This window comes from Staurois parvus, unplaced genomic scaffold (genome assembly GCF_062004578.1).
Source record: "Staurois parvus isolate SC_StPar_1 unplaced genomic scaffold, SC_StPar_1.0 ptg000087l, whole genome shotgun sequence".
In the NCBI taxonomy this organism is placed as follows: domain Eukaryota; kingdom Metazoa; phylum Chordata; class Amphibia; order Anura; family Ranidae; genus Staurois; species Staurois parvus.
Window position 1 is genome coordinate 18,908 of NW_028317883.1, and position 16,423 is coordinate 35,330.

A 16,423-nucleotide genomic window follows, 5' to 3' on the forward strand; every position below is an offset into this window, starting at 1 on the left:
CACTGTCAGTCACTGGCTCTCCGCTCTGCCTCTCCAGTGATCACTGGAAGTATGTGTTTTTATAAAAGTCAGTGGCTACAGTATTTATAGCTGCTGACTTTTAAATTTTTGTTTTCAGGGTAAATATCCTCTTTATCCACTTGAAGACGGGCATGTTAAACCCCCTGCCAGTCCAAGCTACTTTTCAGCACTGTGATACGTTGACTAAAAATGACTAGCTTGCAACACTGTATCCAAACAAACATATTATATATTTTTTTTATGCGTGGAGCTTTCCTTTTGTGGCATTTCATAACCACTGCATTGTATATACAGTATATAATAGGGAACATTTTAAAAAATAAATAAATTTAGGCCAAAATGTACTCAGCTACATTTCTTTGGTTAAAATAAAAAGAAGTGTATATTATTTAGTCTGTGTGAAAGATAAAGAGTCTACAAACTATGGTATACTGTATAAATATTTGACATTTATCAGCCTTGATGTTCTGACTGCCTATCATTTCTTGAGGCCCTAAAATGCCAGGACAGTAAAAACACCTCCAAAAAGTACCCATTTTTTGAAAGTAAACATTCAAAGGTATTAGTAAGGAGCATGGGGAGTTTTTGTTTATTGTAATTTTTGCCACATTTTGGAAAATGAAGAAAATAAAATTTGATTTTATTTCACAAAGTTGTCATTTGAACTTTTCACTTCCTAGATACATAGAGAGACCCAAAATACAAAGAGCACTTTGGGTCTTTCAATGGGAATAATGAATTTGATTTCCTTACTATCTATCGCACTTCTTGCGGCCCTGAAGAGCCAGAACAGAAGAAACACCAACAAAATTAACCCGTTTTGCAAGGTAGACCTTCCAATGTATCTAATTAGAGGCATAATGTGTCTTTTGAAGATCACATTTTTTTGCCACAAGTTTTTGGAAATGAAGAAAATAAAATGTAATTTTTTTACACATAGGTGTCAATTAATAAATTTTTTCACAAAGTTGTCATTTTAAGTTATTTCTCACACACAGCATGTGCATACTTAGAACATTCTCTGCTATTCTTCCCGAATATGGGGATACCATATATGTGATACTATTTTGCAGCCTAGCTGCATAGAGAGGCCCAAAATCCAAGTAGCACCTTCTTGCTTTCACTTGGCATACATTACACATCTAATTTCTTAATTACCTATCACATGATTGAAGGTCCTTGTGTGCCAGGACAATAGGAACACTCACAAAGTGAGCACATTTTTAAAAGCATGCACACAAAGGTATTTTTTATCAGGCAGAGTGAGTTTTTTTTAATATTTTGTTTTTCTGTTACAAGAATTTGGAAAATACGGAAGGAAAAGGAAAATTTATTTTTTTTACACAAAGTTGTCAATTAATAGGATATTTCTAACACAGTATGGGCATACTTAGAATTACAACCCAAAACAAATTTTGCTACACCTCCCGAGATACCACGTGTTAAACTTTTGAAAAGCCTAGCTGCATATACGGGCTCAAAATCCAAGGAACACCTTCAGGCTTTTAAGGGACACACATTAAATTGTGCATCTAATTTCCTGACCACCTATCACACTTCTTAAGGCCCTGGAGTGCCAGGACAGTAGAAACACCCGCAAAATTACCACAATATGGAAATATGGAAAGCAAACACCCACGTGTATTTTTGAGAGGCATACTGAGTCTTTTGAATACTCCATTTCTTGCCACGTTTTTCAGAAATGAGGAAAGTTTTTTTCACATAAGTTTGACAATTATTAAGATATTTCTAACACACAGTATGGACATACTTTGAATTACACCCCAAAACACATTCTGCTGCTCTTCCTTGGCATGGGGATACTACATGTATGAGACTTTTTTTGCAGCCTAGCCACACAGAGGGGCCCAAAATCCAAGGAGTACCTGCATGGGCACACATTACGTATTTAGTTTTCTGACTACCTATCATGTTTTGAGGCTCTTGACTACCATAACAGTAGAAACACCTACATAGTGGCAACATTTTGGAAAGTATATAACCAATGGTATTTTTTTTTAGAAAGCTTGGTGAGTCTTTTGAACATTGCATTGTTCTGCACAAGCTTTTGGAAAATATGGAAAGAAAGTGAAAGTATTTTTTCACACAAAGTTGTCAGTTAATAAGATATTTCTAACACACAGCATGACATACTTAGAATTACACCCCAAAACACATTCTGCTACTCCTCCCAAGTATGGGGATACCACATCTGTTAGACTTTTTAGGAGCCTAGATGCATAGAGGGGCCCAAAATGACACTACAACTGTTGGTAGTGATCAGGAACATTGTTAGTGGCTTACAAAAGTCTGGTGGCAATGAGACTGTTGTGGCAGTTTTCAGGAACACTACTGCTGGCTGCACTGGTCTCATAACACTCTCACTGGTGTGGCAGTGGTCAAAAACACTGTTGCTGGTTGCACTAGTTTTGGTCACCTGCACTGGTGTGGTGGTGATCAAGAAAATGTTTAACTATTGAACTGATCTTTGACAGTGGGAGTGGTGTGGCACTGACCAGGAACACTGTTGCTGGCTTACATTGGTCAGATGAAACTGGAATTGATGTGGGGGTGATCAGGGACAATGTTTCTGGGTGGTGGTTAGCACTTCTGCCTAGCAGCACTTGGATTGTTGGTTTGAATTCAAACCACAACATGCATGGACTTGCATGTTCTCCCTGTGCCTGCGTGGGTTTCCTCTAGGTACATTAGTTTCCTCCCACACTGTAAAGACACGTTGGTATATTAATTGGCTCCTGTCTAAATTGGCCCTAGTATGAATGTGGAGTTAGGAAACTTAGATTGTAAACTCCTTGAAGGCAGGGATTACACAATATATATGTACTGTAAGGTGCTGCGTAAATTGACAGCGCTATATAGGTATCTGTACTAAATAATAAATACACTGGTCTGGTGACACTAAGACTGGAGTGGTGGTGGTATGGGACACTTTTACTGGTTGTGGTGACACTTGGTCTGGTTTGGCAGGGATCTGGAACACTGTTGCTGGATTACACTACATTGATGACAGTAAGGCTGGCCATACATTATACAATTTTCTTGAGATTTTTGGTTTAGATTTACCAAAAACCATATAATAGGAGGTCAAAACTAACAACACTATCAATTGTATCCAATTAGGCAGGCCCTTCCACTACATACAGTGAGGAACAGAAGTATTTGAACATCCTGCGATTTTGCAAGTTCTCCCACTTAGAAATCATGAAGGGGTCTGAAATTCACATTGTAGGTGCATTCCCACTCTGAGAGACAGAATTAAAAAAAAAATTCAGGAAATCACATTGTATGATTTTTAAAGAATTTATTTGTCTTGTACTGCTGAACATAAGTATTTGAACACATGAGAAAATCAGTGTTAATATTTGGTACAGAAGCCTTTGTTTGGGATTACAGAGGTCAAACGTTTCCTGTAGTTCTTGATCAGGTTTGCACACACTGCAAAAGGGATTTTGGCCCACTCCTCCACACAGATCTCCTCTAGATCTGTCAGGTTTCGGGGCTGTCGCTGAGCAACACGGAGTTTCAGCTCCCTCCAAAGATGTTCTTATGGATTTAGGTCTGGAGACTGGCTAGGCCACTCCAGAACCTTGATATGCTTCTTACGGAGCCACTCCTTGGTTATCCTGGCTGTGTGCTTCGGGTCGTTGTCATGTTGGAAGACCCAGCCACGACCCATCTTCAATGCTCTGACTGAGGGAAGGAGGTTGTTGCTCAAAATCTCACAATAAATGGCCCCATTCATCCTCTCCTTAATAAAGTGCAGTCACCTTCCCCTTTGCAGAAAAGCACCCCCAAAGCATGAGGTTACCACCCCCATGCTTCACAGTAGGAATGGTGTTCTTGGGGTGCAACTCATCATTCTTTTTCCTCCAAACACGAGTGAAGTTTAGACCAAAAAGTTCTACTTTGGTCTCAGCTGACCACATGACTTTCTCCCATGCCTCCTCTGGATCATCCAGATGGTCATTGGCAAACTTTAGACAGGCCTGGACATGTGATGACTTGAGCAGGGGAACCTTCCGTGCAATGCATGATTTGAAACCATGACGGCGTAGTGTTCTACCGACAGTGACCTTTGAAACTGTGGTCCCAGCTCTCTTCATGTCATTGACCAGCTCCTCCCTTGTAGTTCTGGACTGATTCCTCACCTTTCTTATCATCAGTGATACCCCACGAGGTGAGATCTTGCATGGAGCCCCAGTCCGAGGGAGACTGACAGTCGTCTTTAGCCTCTTCCATTATCCAAGAATTGCTCCAACAGTTGATCTATTTTCACCAAGCTGCTTGGAAATTGACCCGTAGCCGTTTCCAGCCTTGTGGAGGTCCACAATTTTGTCTCTGGTGTCTTTTGACAGCTCTTTGGTCTTCCCCATGGTAGTAGTTGGTGTCTGACTGACTGTGGGGTGGACAGGTGTCTTTAAAGAGCTCAGACAGGTGCTACTAAGTTAGATTAATGAGTGGAGTAGAGGTGGACTTTTTAAAGGCACAGTAGCAGGTGTTTGAGAGCCAGAATTCTTGCTGTTTCTTAGGTGTTCAAATACTTATGTTCAGCAGTGCAAGACAAATAAATTCTTTAAAAATCATACAATGTGATTTCCTGATTTTTTTTTTTTCATTTTGTCTCTTAGAGTGGGAATGCACCTACAATGTGAATTTCAGACCCCTTCATGATTTCTAAGTGGGAGAACTTGCAAAATCGCAGGGTGTTCAAATACTTCTGTTCCTCACTGTAGTTAAAGGTAAATCTAAAGGAAATTGGGCAGAAATTGGACAGAAAATTGTATAGTGTATGGGCAGCCTTACTCTGGTGTAGGGCGGCAACTAACGATTATTTTCATAATTGATTAGTTGGCCGATTAATGTTTTGATTAATCAGATAAAAACCTCAAAAAAAGTTTGCAGTATAATTTATAATGTAAAATTGAAAAAACAAGACAATTTATTATTGAATATTTAGATGAAGTGGTAAATACAAATAACCAGCTACTGTATATGTTTGGGGAACAAAATATTTAACTCACTCTGAGAATAACAGACAGATGTATATACTATCAGAGGTTGAATCATCAGACTCAGAGATCAAAATTTTTATTTAAAGAAAAAGACATTTTAAAAGATCTAAAACTCAGTTTTGCAGATTTCCAGATAGGATTGTAATATAATATAATATGTATGACAGACTCTCTTGTCATAGGTAGGTAACTTGATACAAGCTACCCGCACCTGCTGTCACTTATGCTGGCCATACACAAACATTTTTCCTTCGGAAATTTTTGTTTTAAGAACCTTTGTTGTATTTTCTAATTATTAGTTGGGTCAAATCAACATTCATTTTCAACCACAGTGATGGGAAACTTCGAAGGAGCAGAACAAAAAACTCTTCTCAATTGCACAAATTTTCACACTGTGTGTGAGTTTTCATTCAAAAATTACATTAATTTTAAAATTGAATGTTATAAGTGAAAATTTTGAACATTTGTTCATTCATTGAATGTATTGAAGGGATCTGTAATACCGTTGATGGCATACACTGGTCTGGTCAAAATGAGACTTGTGTGGTGGTGATCAGGAACACTGTTGCTGGCTGCGCTGGTATGGTGACATTGTACTGATGTGGCTAATGGTCAGGGATACAGGCTGGATGTTCTAGTGACAGTGTGTGTGAGAACAAATGATCACAGAGTGTTTCTTTGAGTGCCAAACAGAGTGTTTTTTTCACACAGCCACTGGCTGGCTGGCACTAGGCTCATTAAAATACATTCATTTCATTCATTTTTCTTACATATTTATTTGTACCGATTTTTAAAACACATCCCACTAAATCTGGTGTAAATGAGCCCATATATATGATTTCTTTGTACTGAGTTGCATTTACATGCATTTGCAGTGCATTCATGAGTGTTCTGGTATGTGTACATACAAAAAAATGCCGAATGTTGTACTTTTTTAAATGCACATGAAAGCACTGCATTGGAGTAAACTAGGCTCATTGTAATATATATATTTTTCTTGAATATGCATCTATACTGTTTAAAAACACATTGACTGCATCTGAAGAGCCCTTATTTCTAATTGGTTTGTGCTGAGTTATATTTCCATGTTGTTGCAGTGAATTCACATTTGTTCCAGTATGTTCATGTGTAAAAAAAAAAAAAAAATGCTGCATAATCTGGTTTTCTTTTAAAGAATATGTCAACCCAACATTTCATATTCCTGATATGTGCTTGCTGTACCCAGGGCCAGTGCTAGATTCTCTTGCACCCTAGGCAAGACCAGCTACTTGCAATCCCTCCCCCTGCCCCAAAAGTGAAGGACTACATGAAGCCCTGAGATCTAAGGATGTGACCTCCTCCTCCCATCCCTCGGCGGGTGTCATTAGTCCTTCTCCAGCAGCAGCTCAGCTGCCATCCCTACTGTGTGGGTCTCTGCCCGGCTCCCTTATGACATGTGGTTCCACCCATGGCCTCACCTCACATTGAGTAGTCTGAGACTCTCAAATGCAGTTCCCTTCCCTCTGAGCAGGAGGGTGCCGCCTCAGCGACTGGAGGAGGTGTGTGGAGCTAAGCACTAGCAGGAAGAGGAGGAAGTTACATCCTCCTCCAACTTCCGCTCTGAATGCTGGGGGGTCTGCATTAGGCGACATCACTGGTTGCTAGACTCCAGACGGTCCTAGCAACCAGGCAGTGGGAAGTAGCAGCCAGCGTGGAACAAGCAGAACACAACACTAATACTGGGAGTGAAGCGGTGCTGTGGCAATTGCCACTCTGCCCTCCAGCCCAGTCTGCCCCTGCTTCTGCCCCTCTCTTGTCCCGGCCCTGAGGAAACCAGCAGCCATGGCTGCACCCTAGGCAGCAGTCTGCCCTAGATGGCTGCTTAGTTCACCTACTGGTAGCTCCGGTCCTGGCTGTACCGTGTACTTGTGTTATAAAGTATCTTGTTCTCTTTGTATTGCTTCCTTTGTGTGAAATCCCTGGTGTTCCTGCCAGTCCTTCTGCTTTCCTACTAAAAACTGACCACACTAATAAGGAGAGTACTGTGTGGTTAGTTCTCTAGCTGTGCTGGAACTCAGCCTGCTCTCCTCCAATGATCAGACTAGTGCTGACATACCCCCTTGCACAGTCATTCACTGGGAAGATTAGTCTGCTGCTGTTTCTCCTTTCCCACCTCTCTATGCAGCCAAGAGTAGAGGGTAGGTGATCACTTATAAAAAGGGAAAAAACAGTATATATATATATATATATATACACACATACACACACACACACACACACGCATATATATATATACACACACACACACACACACACACACACACACATATATATATATACACACATACATACATACACACACACACACCTCGAAAAAATTAAAGGAGCACTTTGAAAACACATCAGATCTCAATGGGGAAAAATAATGTGCTGGATATCTATACTGATATGGACTGGGTAATGTGTTAGGAATGTAAGGATGCCCCATCGTTTGATGGAAATGAAAATTATTAACCTACAGAGGACTGAATTCAAAGACACCCCGAAAATCAAAGTGAAAAAAATGATGCAGCAGGCTAGTCCATTTTGCTGAAATTTCATTGCAGATACTCACAATAGTACTCAGTAGTTTTATGGCCCCCACAGGCTTGTATGCATGACTGACAACGTTGGGGCATGTTCTTAATGAGACAGTGGTGTCCTGGGGTATTTCCTCCCAGTTCTGGACCAGGGCATCACTGAGCTCCTGGACAGTCTGAGGTGCAACCTGGTGGCATTGGATGGTCCGAAACATGATATCCCAGAGGTGTTCTATTGGATTTAGGTCAGGCAAACGTGGGGGCCATTCAGTGGTATCAATTCCTTCATCCTCCAGGAACTGCCTGCATACTCTCGCCACATGAGACCGGGAATTGCCGTGCAGCAGGAGGAACCCAGGACCCACTGCACCAGAATAGGGTCTGACAATAGGTCCAAAGATTTCATGCCGATACCTTATGGCAGTCAGGGTGCCATTGTCTAGCCTGTAGAGGTCTGTGTGTCCCTCCATGGATATGTCTCCCCAGACCATCACTGACCCAACAAAACGGTCATGCTGAACGGTTACAGGTAGCATAACGTTCTCCACGGCTTCTCCAGACCCTTTTAAGTCTGTCACATGTGCTCAGGATGAACCTGCTCTCATCTGTGAAAGCACAGGGCGCCAGTGGCGGACCTGCTAATTCTGGTGTTCAATGGCAAATGGCAATCAAGCTCTATGGTGTAAGGCAGTGAGCACAGGGCCCACTAGAGGATGTTGGACCCTCAGGCCACCCTCATGAAGTCTGTTTCTGATTGTTTGGTCAGAGACTTTCACACCAGTGGCCTGCTGGAGGTCATTTTGTAGGGCACTAGCAGTGCTCATCCTGTTCCTCCTTGCACAAAGGAGCAGATACCGGTACTGCTGATGGGTTAAGGACCTTCTACGGCCCTGTCCAGCTCTCCTAGAGTAACTGTCTGTCTCCTGGAATCTTCTCCATGCTCTTGAGACTGTGCTGGGAGACACAGCAAACCTTCTGGCAATGGCACGTATTGATGTGCCATCCTGGAGAAGTTGGACTGCCTGTGCAACCTCTGTAGGGTCCAGGTATCGCATCATGCTACCAGTAGTGACACTGAACCTAGACAAATGCAAAATTAGTGAAAAACAGTCAGAAAAGATGAGTAGGGAAAAAAATGTCAGTGACCTCCACATGTAAAACCATTCCTGTTTTGGGGGTCGTCTCATTGTTGCCCATCTAGTGCACCTGTTGTTAATTTAATTAACACCAAAAGCAGCTGAACCTGATTAACAACCCCCTCTGCTACTTAACTGACCAGGCCAATATCCCAGGAGTGTAATTGACTTGATGCTATACTCTGATTAAAAAGTGTTCCTTTAATTTTTTTGAGCACTGTGTGTAATTATATATATATATATATATATATATATATATATATATATATATATACACACACACAGTATCTCACAGAAGTGAATATACCCCTCACATTTTTGTAAATTGTATCTTTTCATGTGACAACACTGAGGAAATGACACTTTGCTACAATGTGACGTAGTGAGTGTACAGCTTGTATAACATGTAAATTTGCTGTCCCCTCAAAATAACTCAACACACAGCCATTAATGTCTACACCGCTGGCAACAAAAGTGAGTACATCGAAGTGAAAATGTCCAAATTGGGCCCAAGGTGTCAATACTTTGTGTGGTCACCATTATTTTCCAGCACTGCCTTAACCCTCTTGGGCATGGAGCTCACCAGAGCTTCACAGGTTGCCACTGGAGTCCTCTTCCACTCCTCCATGAAGACATCACAGAGCTGGTGGATGTTAGAGACCTTGTGCTCCTCCACCTTCCATTTGAGGATGCCCCACAAATGCTCAATAGGGTTTAGGTCTGGAGCAGGGGCGGACTGACCATTTGGAAACTCGGGCACTGCCTGAGGGCCCAGGGTCAGTAGGGGGCCCCATGAGATGCCCCTGCTACCTTTTTCATAGGCTTTTTTGAGTTTGGGCAAGGACACAGGGGCCCCATGATCCCCTATTGCCCGGGGACCCCATGAGTTGTCAGTCCGCCCCTGGTCTGGAGACATGCTTGGCCAGTCCATCACCTTTACCCTCAGCTTCTTTAGCAAGGCAGTGGTCATCCTGGAGGTGTGTTTGGGGTTATCATGTTGGAATACTGCTCTGCGGCCCAGTCTCTGAAGGGAGGGGATCATGCTCTGCTTTAGTATGTCACAGTACATGTTGGCATTCATGGTTCCCTCAATGAACTGTAGCTCCCCAGTGCCGGCAGCACTCATGAAGCCCCAGACCATGACACTCCCACCACCATGCTTGACTGCAGGCAAGACACACTTGTCTTTGTACTCCTCACCTGGTTGCCGCCACACACGCTTGACACCATCTGAACCAAATCAGTTTATTTTGGTGTCATCAGACCACAGGATATGGTTCCAGTAATCCATGTCCTTAGCCTGCTTGTTTTCAGCAAACTGTTTGCAGGCTTTCTTGTGCATCATCTTTAGAAGAGGCTTCCTTCTGGGACGACAGCCATGCAGACCAATTTGATGCAGTGTGCAGTGTATGGTCTGAGCACTGACAAGCTGACCCCCCCCCCCCCCCCCCCTTCAACTTCTGCAGTAATGCTGGCAGCACTCATATGTCTATTTCCCAAAGACAACCTCTGGATATGACACTGAGCACGTGCACTCCACTTCTTTGGTGGACCATGGCGAGGCCTGTTCTGAGTGGACTCTGTCCTGTTAAACCGCTGTATGGTCTTGGCCACCATGCTGCAGCTCAGTTTCAGGGTCTTGGCAATCTTCTTATAGACTAGGCTATCTTTATGTAGAGCAACAATTGTTTTTTTCAGATCCTCAGAGTTCTTTGCCATGAGGTGCCATGTTGAACTTCCAGTGACCAGTATGAGGGAGAGCGATAACACCAAATTTAACATACCTGCTCCCCATTCACACCTGAGACCTTGTAACAATAACAAGTCACATGACACCGGGGAGGGAAAATGGCTAGTTGGGCCCAATTTGGACATTGTCACTTAGGCGTGTACTCACTTTTGTTGCCAGCGGTTTAGACATTAATGGCTGTGTGTTGAGTTATTTTGAGGGGACAGCAAATTTACATGTTATACAAGCTGTACACTCACTATGTCACATTGTAGCAAAGTGTCATTTCTTCAGTGTTGTCACATGAAAAGATGGAAGAAAATATTTACAAAAATGTGCGGGGTGTACTCACTTCTGTGAGATACCGTATTTTTATATATATATATATATATATATATATATATATATATATATATATATATATATACATACATACATACATACATACACACATATACACACATACACAAACACACACACACAGGTTTTCCCGTTCTTTTCTATTTTAAACTGAATGGGTTGTTTTAGAAGGTGAGGGTTCACATATACTTTAAGCGCCTGCCTGATTGGATAGAAATTGCACGGATTGTTTAGGCTTCTCCACATATTTCATAGTCCTGATAACTCTAAATGAAATTGTACAATCACATTGTATGGTGTATGGCCAGCCTTATGGTACCTATATACACTTTGATAAATGGATTTATTTTCTGATAGGAATAATCAATCTATAGTATGATCTTTTTTGAAAAAATTGCGCCGAACCGCATAGTGCCACATCTCTACGATCTTTGCCATGCACGAAAATGTGTGCATTAGCAGATGTGTACCCAAACCAACTAATGGCACCGCTGTGCCTCTGCTAGAAGGGAGCGCATTTCTGTACATGCCAGGAAAGCAGGCGATTTTGTATGTGTTCCAGACATGCACAAAACGTGAACCTTGCCTAAGATAAGATTGTAACTTACGATATAAATGATCGATTGTATGTTTCCACCATAATCTCATAATCTGCTTCATTGAAATAGAATTGTATTCATGAACAAAGTATTTTAGTGCTGTCAATTGATGCAAAACAATGAATAATATTCCGGCTGTGGCCAGCTGACTAAATTGAGTCGAAATTGATCGGAAGGGAGTTATGGCGTTCAAAAAAAAAAAAGTGTATATGGCAACCATTAGGCTGACCATACACTGTACAATCTGATTGTACAATTGACTTTAAATCCATCAACTCTAAAGTGCAAGAGGCTGATACCTTTAAGGGCCAGTTCACACTACATGCATTTCAGCTGCTTTATTTCCTGCATCCATAAAGCACAGAAAGTAGGTTATATGGTTGTCAATGTCATAGTTCACATCAGTGCTTGCAGCTCCAGTGCATTCCGGTTGCAGGAAAAAAGTAGAAAAGTCTGCATTTTTCCTGCACATAACTGTACTGGCATGCAGTAAAACGCACCAAAAATGCACCGGACCGCACGTCGCTATTTAAATGGAAGAAAAAGAGGAGGAAAAAATGAACTGGAATGCATAAAAAACGCACATGTGGAAATGCATCCGGAACACACCTGGACTGCATATCTATAGTGTGAACCGGCCCTTAATTATATTGCACAATCAATTGCATAGTGAATGGTCAGCCTTATGGTGGCTATACATGCTTCAATCAACGATCAGTTTCTTTTCCAATCATTCCTTCCGATCGGAATAATTGATCTATAGCTGATAGGTCATGCAATCAATATGCCACACATGGGAAGTGGATTTCAAACAAGAGTTCATTGTATATGTTTCCACTATGTAATCTGATGAATTGAACTATGGTCCTATCTCAGTGCTGCCGATCGATGCAAAATAATCTTCCACCCTGGAAAACCGACTCAGTTGGATCTAATGTGAATCAATTCAAATACAGCTGTGGCTATACGATTCTTTACAGATTCAATTGTTTTGATCAAATCATACATTGACTGGATTTGAAAAATCGCCAATATGGCCACCAGGGGTGGACTGACAACTCATGGGGCCCCCCGGCAATAGGGGCTAATGGGGCCCCTGTGTCTTTGCCCAAACTCAAAAAAGCCTATGAAAAAGGTATCAGGGGCATCTCATGGGGTCCCCTACTGACCCCAGGCCCTCAGGCAGTGCCCGAGTTTCCAAATGGTCAGTCCGCCCCTGATGGCCACCATTAGGCTGCCCATACACTATACAATCCGTTTATACAATTTACACCTTGGTGACATCGGGTGAGACTTGACATGTGATTTGCATGCCATCGCACTTACAGCAGTCATATCGGTGCAGTTCCGACTTGGTTGGAGCTGCACTGATTTCTAAAGTAGTACATGCGCTACTTTTGATGCGATTTGCAGACATCTGTGTCAGATGTCTTGCAAATCGCACCTGAAATCGGCATGTCCCCCGACTTTGAAATCGTGCAATTTCACTTTAAGTCGCACCATTTCAAAGTCAGGTTTGATGAGACCGGGGTGTTAGACCTATTAGGACTATGATATATGAAGACAAACCTAAACAATCCATTCAATTTTTACCCAGACAGGCAGACTCTTGCACTACATAGTTGATGGTGGATCTAAAGGAGATTGTACAATCAGATTGTATAGTGTGTGGTCAGCCTAATGCCCCATACACACAATTAGAAAATTGGGTGACTGACAAAAATCGTTTTCAGAGGGATCGTAAGATAGCTTTCAACAGCCAATCATGACAGTTAATGAGATAATATCTGAAGGAACAAGCATGAAAATGTTTCTCGTACGATAACAGCGCAAGCGATTTTTGCTTAATCAGTGCAGTATTCGTCCAAAAAAAAAATCCCGAGAAACCAGACCACGCATGCTCAGAAACCAAAGAATACATCACAATGCAATCCAGTACATGACGTCACTTCCGAAGTTGTATTCTGTCATACGAGAATTTCCAGAATTTTAGTAACTTCTTCATTTCTGATATGAGACTAACATCCAAACAAACAAACGAATGATAATTCATCCAATTATCTGATCGTGTATACTAGGCATAAAGAGCAGATGCAATCAACTTTAGATCCATAATCAACTGTGTAAAGCCTCATACACATGATTAGAAAATCGTCCGAAAAAAGCCGCTTTCAAATCGATTGTAGGATACTCTGATCATTACTACACAGCAATCGTCCGAAATTACTTGAAGAGACAAGCATACGTCATACGATAATCGAACGATTTTTGTTCAACCTGTACTGTTTCCATCTAAAATTACAAATACATTACATCACTCCCGATTTTTTATCCTGATTTTTCGTAACTTTAGTAACCTCTTCATGAGACTAGCATGCAAAAAAAAAAAAAACCGGCCGATCATAAATCCGATATTCTCGTGTATACGGGGTTTGAGATTGGATAGAAGCTGAATGGATTAAGTTTGGTCTCATAATACAGAGCCTTGCTAACTGTACAATCAGATTGTATCGTGTATGGCCAGTGTATGTCAGGTCGGGTTACCCCATTGATTTCTGTCTCATTTCTCCCGATCCTGTGATCTCCGGCTGGAGAAAACTTTTCCTCCTCCAGACAAACTTCCAGATCTCCTCTCCCAGCTTCACTCTGCTGGGGGGGAGGGGCCGGACAATGAGCAGAGCCCCTCCCTCTACAAGCCCCGCCCCTGAACTGCAACTGACTCATTGAGCTAATTTCATTCCTCTCTTCATTCCAGAGATTCCTCTGAAAAGCTGTCACCTTTCCAAAATACCAAGCCTGCTTCCCTACCACCAGCACCAACAAGCAGCAGCCAGAGAGCCCTCCTCATCCTCACCTGACCTTCATCACACAGGAGGGGGCAGAGACAATCCCTCCAAGGAGAAGAGAAAAAAAAAATCCCAAATCTTCCCCCCCCATACAAAGTGCTGAGCAGGGGCTGCCTGCCCTCTTCTGGCTCCCACATCCCCCCCAACTTACCAGCCAGGGGCCACCAAGTGCCTGCAGCTCAGAGCCCCCTCTGCACTTCTCCTGCTGGCAAGGTAAGCAGAAAAGTTCCAGATCTGTGTATTTGTCTCTCTCCCCCTCCTGTCTATCACACGATCCGGGAGCTTGGAATCCTTGTCGTTTCTAGCATGTTTGGCATTTTTTGGGTTCCTTTCTCTCTTCCTGATCACTTTGAGCTTGGATCGAGCAGGAGAGGAGGATAGCCCAGAGCTTGGCTGGCCCTGATCATGGCAAGGGGGGGCTTTTCCTTCATTTCGCCTCTTTTTGGTTGGCCTGGTGATCCCTCCATAGAGGGTGATCATGGATCTGTCGTTGTATGGGCTGATCTGGCTTTTTCAGGTTGGGGTCGGACCACTGAGGAGACTGTGGATCCCTTTACAATTTACTGGACTGTTTTTAGTGTTAAATAGCCCCCCCCAATCCTCCCCCTTTTTTAATTGTTTATAGTGATCTGATTTTTTTTATATATATATTACCTTTCATTGTTCATCAAACTTTGAAAACTTCACTTTTTTGTTGTTTTTTTTTACTTGGTCTTTGTTGCCTCCACACCCACCTTCTCCCCCAGCCTGGGATCTGCTCGGTTCCTCTATCCATGTAAGTCCTGATCCTTTGTTTTTCCATCTTTCTGCTGATCTAAGCAGGAAACCCCCAGAGCTGGGCGAAGCGTGGAGATTATTTTCCCCCAGTTGGTTACAAGTTGAATTTTCTCTTCTTTTGTCTTGTACAAAGTGTGTTGTAGGTCCCCCCTCCTTCCCAGCCAATTTTTAGCTGTGAGATTGAGATTATAAACCCTTTAAATGCCACCAATCGCCTCTTCTGAAACTTTTCAAAACTTGACTTTGGAACTTCATAAAGTTTCAAGGTCTTTAGTAACTCTGTGTTTCTTTTTCATTGAAAGTGTTATTTACATTTCGAAAGTGTTCTCTTTATATTGACAGTATTATTTTTATATTGAAAGTGTTTTTTTTTAATGTATTGACAGTTCTATTTTTATACTGAAAGTGTTTGTTTCATGTATTGACAGTTCTGTTTTTACACTGAAAGTGTTCTCTTCTTATTTAAAATGATCTTATATGTAAAGTATTATGTTTATATGTTATATATAAAGCGCTACTTTTTTATTGACAGTGTTATATTTATAGCATTTTAGATTTAAGGTACTATTTTTTTTATATTGTGTTTTATTTTTATATTGTAAGTGTTTATTTTTTTTATTTAAGTTATATATTTTTAAGAGTTATTTCTTTTAAAGTGTTTCTTTTGTATATAGAAAGTATTTTTATATTGCCGGTATTGTTTTTATATTTGAACTGTTGTTTTATATTTCATTTGTTAATACAACAAAGCTCTGCCCGTGGCTGGTGACTCATGTTAACCCCTTGATTTCTAAGCAATGGCAAGCTCTTTGTCTTGGATCAGGGTGTTGGTAAAGGGGGGGGGGGTGGTTTACTGGGGTTACTGTATTTGCCATATTGCCCAACTGTTGCTGACCAGCTTGTAGGAAATGGGAGCCGACATGGAAAGCTGGAAGAAGGAGGGGGAGGTTGTAGAAAAAAAAAAGAAAAGGAGGGAGAGGGACAGATAAGGAGGGAACACAGCAGGCTTTCAAAGTTTGCTCTCTTTGTTCAGCTGCTTGGGCTGTAGGGCTCTGCCATGCTGGCTGTGCTCTGCCTTCACAGTATATTTGTTTTGTAGTATCTTCAGTATAAATAAAGCAGGAAGCTTTTTTTTCCACTCTTTTCACTGACAACTAAACAAATCTCTTGATGGGGGTTGGGTGGGGAGAAAATCACAGCACAAAGGCCCAGGGTTGTTATTGGCGCTACTGGATTTAACATAAAAGCTGATCTTGTGTGGCAGGGTGAGCTGCAGAGAACCTTTCTGGAATTTTCCAAGGACGTACGCTGACCATACACTATACAATCTGATTGTACAATCTCCTTTGGATCTACAATCAACT

General features: G+C 41.8%; 1 protein-coding gene across 2 annotated transcripts in view; it reads left to right on the top strand.

Annotated features, from left to right (window-relative positions):
• Window positions 1-14,185: 14,185 nt before the first annotated feature.
• The window catches only part of LOC149468384 (transcriptional enhancer factor TEF-1-like), a 118,364-nt gene continuing 116,126 nt past the window's right edge, over window positions 14,186-16,423 (top strand). The window contains exon 1 of one of the 2 annotated variants that reach the window (XM_089670134.1): window positions 14,186-14,495. The gene's annotated coding sequence lies outside the window, so the exon portion shown is untranslated. Of the gene's footprint in view, window positions 14,496-14,628; window positions 15,058-16,423 lie in introns of those variants that run through there. The other variant, XM_089670135.1, reaches the window with a different exon arrangement.